Here is a 6493-nt window from a genome sequence, read left to right on the forward strand (position 1 = left end):
CATTGATTTTTCTTCGGCTTTTAATACAATACAGCCCCATATTTTAATTAAAAGACTTTTAGAACAGTTTGAAATCAGGAAAAACCTGGTGGGCTGGATTTTAGGTTTTTTAACTAACAGATCACAAAGAGTGAGAATAAATGGGGTTCTGTCTGACCCAGTGTTCTCCTCCACAGGTTCTCCTCCAGGCTGCATCTTATCTCCCTTATTATTCATTCTCTATACAAACGTGTCAGAGCAGACATGAAAACAGGGCCATCATTAAATATGCAGATGACTCTGTTATTGTCAGCTTACTGAAAGAGGGTGAAACTAACCACAGTCCAGTCATTGATGACTTTGTTCAGTGGTGTGAGGAGTCTTATCTCCAGCTGAACATATCTAAAACAAAAGATATGGTGATTCCTTTTAGGAAACAACAAAATGTGCCACAGTGAGGTTTATATCTTTACTAGGTATGTGTGCTTTTAAAGGGATGCCAAATGCTGTCATTTTTTTCTGTAAAGCAAATTTACCTTGCCTATGGGTATAAATAAAGTAACCTTGACCTTGACCTTGATGATGGCTCTATCACAGTGACCCATTATGTCAGAACACAAAATGCCATAACCCTAAAAGCAGCAGCATGGACGGCAGCCATCAGTAATCCCTTCATTTAGATGAGTGCTGATACCTTCTGTGATCAGCTCGTATGTATGAGAGCGTGTGACAGGGAAGAGTTGTGGCCTGTTTGCTGTTCATCTTGCATTTCCCACCTTTCATGGCCTGATTGTGTGCAGCGGAAGAAAAGAACTTTGAGTTCTCTCTCCCCCTTCACTGCAACATTTTACACACACACTGAGCCATGGCTGGCAGCGGTCAATCAAGGTTCCTGTGTAATGTGTAAACACATGTGTCTGGGTTCGCTAAGGTCACTCACCTGGCCCGCAGTCGTGTCCTTACACAAATAACAACGAGTGCGGAAGATTGATGGACTGATAAAAACACACTTTTTAACTTCTAATATTGCAACAGACCCTTTAAAACCCCCCACAGTTTCTTTCTTCTGTTTGCCTGTGATAGGTTTGTAGCTTGAACCTATTCGCTGGAACGTTGAAGACAATATAATTACACAGCAAGCAAGACACGAAGTAGGCAAAGTTCTTCATGTTTCTCGTGCACGGGAGAGAACCGGACAGGCGCCGTTCCTTCGCTTGACATGAATTCATTAACATACGACGTGTACATACACACAAAGAGTACCTTGCCCTTGTGTGTGTGTGTGTGTGTGTGTGTGTGGGGTCAGAGTGTGACCCCATAAATGACTTCCCTAAACCTGCTGGTCTGGAAGTCCAACAGTTCATCTAAACAAAAGGCACTTAGCCTAAAACAGATATAGCCACGTTTATCCTACCATAAAACAATAAGAGAAGGTACGACCTCTCCCATGCTCCCAGAGTGCTCTCTAATGCACACAAAGTTAGCAGACTATCAAGGAACAAACCTCTACCAATCGACAACTAATTATAAAACTCTAAGCATATATAAGTAGATATTTCTAAGCATAAATGACAATCAACAATACAAAACCTAACAGCCTGCTGTACTTCACATTCACCACCCACAGCCATCTGCATTTCTGCAAACACTGGTCTCAACCAGCGCGGCCTTCCAGCCTCAGGATCGATATCTTGTCCAGAACATGGCATATATGCCCTCTGGATCCCAGGAATTGTGACAGCAGACGCCAGCGAACTGCAGACTTTTCCACAATCTCTCTGCTCCTCATCCTTTTTTCCTTTTTCCTCGTAAATTTGTACATTTACCATTTTTTTCTCAGAATTTTTCCCTTTTTTCTCCCAAAGTTGCAAATTCTTTGCTATTATAATTGTCAATTAAATTGATAAATTTGCATTTGTATTTTTCTCTCAGAACTTTCTTTTACATTTTTTTTCTCAGGTAACTCGAACATTTCTTTCTGGCAAATTAGATAAGCTCCAGTTCTTCTAAAGATTTGTTGTTGTTGTTGTTTTTTAGTTTCATATTTTTAATTTAAACCCATTTTTTTAAAAATGAAAAATTTCAACTTAACCTTGAAAAGTAAAGCAATGCAGCTTTGCCCTTTTTACTTTATACATTTGAGTTTTTTCTTGTAAAGTTGACCATTTTTTCACCTAAATGTCTTTTTCATGAGTTTTCCTATTTTTTCTTCTGCGTTTGTGAATTTCTTTTCAATTTTTGTTTCTCTAAAACTTTTTTCTTGTAAATTTCCTAGTGTTTTTTCCTCACAAATTTGAGACTTTAATCTCAAATGCCACTTTGTTTTTTTCTTGGCTTTACAAATGTGTAAAGCTATCCAAGTGTTCATAAACACTTGGATAGCTATGTAATTTTCAGTCTTTTAAACACCACAAGACGAAGGCCACTTACTTGTTTATTAAAGTGAAAGCAGACATTTCCAAAACTGGCCACTCAAATGAGAAAAATCTTGATACTTGATGGATAAACAATACTAAACCTCGGGGGAGAAATATTTCAGTGAGATTCAAACTGTCTCTTTAATCTCTTCATGAAAAGGATGAGTCAGTCATTGTCTGGGAAATGGTTGTGGTCTCCTGCAAATAGTTGTTTTGGTTAAAGCCTAACAAACTGCTGAATTTGACTAAGAACAGATCCCTTTTTCTACAGCACATGTTGTAGCTTTTGAAAGCAGGGAGACATAGATGGTACCATAGTAATAATAATAATGGCTCTATCACAGTGTCCCATTATGTCAGAACACAAAATGCCATAACCCTAAAAGCAGCAGCATGGACGGCAGCCATCAGTAATCCCTTCATTTAGATGAGTGCTGATACCTTACCCTCTTCCTGACCAAGGATGTTTCCTTTTGTGCTTTCATGTTATATGACCCTTTGATCAGAACACACACACACACACACACACACAACACACACACACACACACACACACACACACACACACACACACACACACACACACACACTCCACATTCCAATGTAAAGAACAAACGCTCACTGAAGTATAAATAAAGACCGGGGCAGTTTCTCAGTGCGAGTCACTGAGACTGCCCTTGCTAGCAAGAAGTTCTGTGTGTTTCTCTTCTCTGAGTCTTTACTGAAGAAGTGTTTTAGAACATTTTCCCTAACATTATTTGGTCCTTCGTAGCCGGAGCAGAAAATATCAGAATTGTTATCTGTGACTCTGTTCCAAGATCCAGCACTGATTCCTGACGCCGTGGGGAGCCAGCACCGAAGCCTGTGCACAGCCCTCTTGGATGAGGAGAGAGCCCCAGGACGTTAAATTCGGGTCTGGGCCGGTGTTATAATCTGGTCCACGGCGGTGGGATTCAGTCCAATGATCTGAATCACCAGTGGGACGTCAGGGGTGAGAAACACTATTTTGGTATATAAGACGGCCGCAAAGGTTTAAAGAAACGTGATAAATTAGGTTGGGTTCGCCGAAAGGAGCTGAATTAGACTTAGGTTTTAGAGGTAGCCGAAATTACTTCGTGACAAATTCAAATGAAAACACGTTGAGACAGAGGAATTAAAATAGGTTGGGTTCGCCGGAAAGAGCTGAATTAGACTTGAGTTTTAGAGGTAGCTGAAATTATCTCGTGACAAATTAGCGCGCAAATGTCTATGTGTGTGTATGTGTCTGGAAGTAAGTTGATTTTACAGCACAATACGCTGCTGAACTACTTCCATTTTTGTTTTCTTTGCTGAGGCTCACGTGCTGGTGACAAAGGAGAACGGTTGAGTTTCACTCATAAAACTGATACCGCTTCACCGTTAGGGTGAAGTCGAAGGCCGTATCAGTAAACCACTCTGAAGTCAAGCGTGCCAGCGACGGCCCAGCAAAATCTTTGAAAATGGGTGATAAACAAGTAAAATTAACACCTGATGAGAAATGTCTAGAAAAACAGCAAGCCGGAGCAGGACTAATCCAAAAGAAAGAGAGAGGAATGCATCGTGGAAGAGCAAGAGGTAGAAGAAACAAAGTAGACAGTAACTCAGAATAGGATAGCAGCTCAGGTGAAGAGAGCAGTTCAGACTAGGAAGAACATAATAATCCCTCACCCAGTGAAAATTAGAGATCACAGTAGTTTGAAGTTGTTTAAAAAAGGGTTGGAAACAGACCCGACTGAATAGATATAAATGCAAGAGGAATAAAGTAAAATAAACAAAAGGCTAAATTACAACTTAATTTTAATGCATTCAAACCAATAATAAAAAAGATAACAACCTATAAACTGGTATTAATAATGAAAGCAGATAATTCACACAAACAGAACTGTGATAACTGTGATAACTGGAGTGTGCAGCGTTTCCATGAGCAGTTTTCCTCCATCTTGACTTGTGTGTAGAGTGTTCATAACATCAGCATTATGTTTTTGTTTATTTGTTTTGTTGGGTTGAAAAATAGTTAAATAAACTGGTGATCATATTTACGGATCACCATGGCACATATCATCAGCCATGTGATTTATTTATGCAGATGAAAAAGTGAGTGTGAATGTGTCTGACGTCACAGTGTTTGTGTGCGCTGTGTAAAAGTAATTGCCTTTGATTGTGAGAGCGGTGATTCTGCAGGTCACCAGCTATTGTAAAGGAAAAAAAAGAGTGAAAAAGAGACAAAATTTACATTGTAGATGAAAAATAATTATAGGAAAAAGGTTTTGTGTTGATCAGCCAAGAACAACTACAATCTTATTTTCTGCTTTTAAGAAAGGACTGTTCACAAAAACAGAGAGAGAGAGAGATGTGTGTTGATTAAGCAGTGATAATAATAATGAAAATGTCTTAGTTTGTCACTTTCAGGTGAAAAGCAGACCTGAATCAATTTTCCACATGCAGCAGTCGGAAGAAAGTTATAGTTTAACATCATTGGAAACATGCAGGCCAAGTTTCTGGCTGACTTATTTACAGCACCGTGTGTCTCTCAAACTCACAAGCAGCTCTCACTCCTCCCTGAAGATAAGGAATGCAGCTCCAAAGCAATAACATGATAAAGAGACAGCAGCAAGTCCTGAGCACAAAGAGTCCCAGCAAAGCAGCAGCAATGTGGACAAACAGCATCAGAGAAGAGCAAACCCATCATCCTGACTGATCGGATGGATGGCACTGTGTTTACAACAAGCTGTAACTTCACTATGCATGTGAAGAAAACTTTTGAGGAGAACTGAACAGTTGGAGTTTGACATTTGCCACCTGTGGAGTAAAATGGCAAGAAGAGACAGTGGAACACAGGACAAAGCTGAAGGAGAACTGCCGGCTGTTGGACTGTTGAAGTGGGAGAGGACAACAGAGTGAGAAGACTAGGTGAGAACACATAGGAATTATTTAATGTGGGAAATCAAAATTTGGGTTAGCAAACCTGGGGAAAAGAAAACTGACTGCTTAAGTTGGAAAATTGAGAAGGAGTCTGGATATATGCAAATATAAAAAACATATACATCATATACAAAATCACACACACAAGCAGAACATGCATTAACCCTACTAACACAAACACAAGAGAGCTCATGAAGATTAGACAACATCTTAAGCATGTCAGTCTGTTTATCATCTTGTCCAAGTCACTTAGTGTGATGCCAATACCAGTGGACTCATAGCACATCAGTTAAGAAATGATCAAACAATAGTAGAGAAGTGTGTAGGAAAGGCAGCTTTAAGAACATGCTCTGCTGGATATGCATATGCATTAAACCTGCCTAATAACAAAACACATGAATGAAAATTAGCTTGTTATCTTTCATCAGTGTTAAAATAGTGTCAATTTAGCAGACACTTGTTATCAAATACTGAATTTATCCAATGCAAAAAATTGACCCTCTAGGTTGCAGGACAACAATTTAACTTTTGATTCTGGTTTGACCAACCAGTGATCAGACAATAAATTTAGTTGTTAATATAGTAAATTGGGAGAAGCTTCCTGCTTGATTGATGCAGCAAGTAATTTACTGTATGAGGGAAATTGTCTTTTGTGATACTATTTTGAACATGCTTTTCTGTTGTCCTGTCAACTTAGTGGGTTAATAGCTGATATGCAAATTAGTTGATCGTTCTTAGATTAATGAAAGGTGACTGAATTCTAGCACGAGTGAATGGGATGTTTGTTGTGTGTTGAGTGGAGACTCTAAAACACTGAGTTTCCTGTTTTGATGTGCGAGTGAATCCTGTATTTAGATACACAACTCTGAATACGTCAGAACAAATTCTTTTGTGAAGTGCATGACAGCATGTCACATGTTTTATGATGAAGGGAAAAAGGAAAATTGAATAAAATAGATCTGTGGCCTAAATGAGTGAAGAGCACAGACCTGGTGATTAAACTCATAAGTTAAAGAAGACATTAGGCTTATGTTGTGAGTTGTGCAGCTGATGGTTGGTTTGGAGTGAATCTAGCTGATGATTCTTCTCCTGTTGTGAAGTTGATGAGGAGTTTGTGTCATGACTTAACAAGGCCTTTTTATTTTATTTTGATACTT

General features: G+C 39.1%; 1 protein-coding gene across 1 annotated transcript in view; it reads left to right on the top strand.

The window, feature by feature from the left end:
- Positions 1-1393: 1393 nt before the first annotated feature.
- Positions 1394-6493, top strand: part of shbg (sex hormone-binding globulin) — a gene marked incomplete in the record, with an annotated part of 15822 nt that continues 10722 nt past the window's right edge. The window contains 1 exon segment of the mRNA XM_014341036.2: positions 1394-1771.

This window comes from Haplochromis burtoni, unplaced genomic scaffold, assembly GCF_018398535.1.
Source record: "Haplochromis burtoni strain Fernald_Lab_line unplaced genomic scaffold, NCSU_Asbu1 Contig_445, whole genome shotgun sequence".
In the NCBI taxonomy this organism is placed as follows: domain Eukaryota; kingdom Metazoa; phylum Chordata; class Actinopteri; order Cichliformes; family Cichlidae; genus Haplochromis; species Haplochromis burtoni.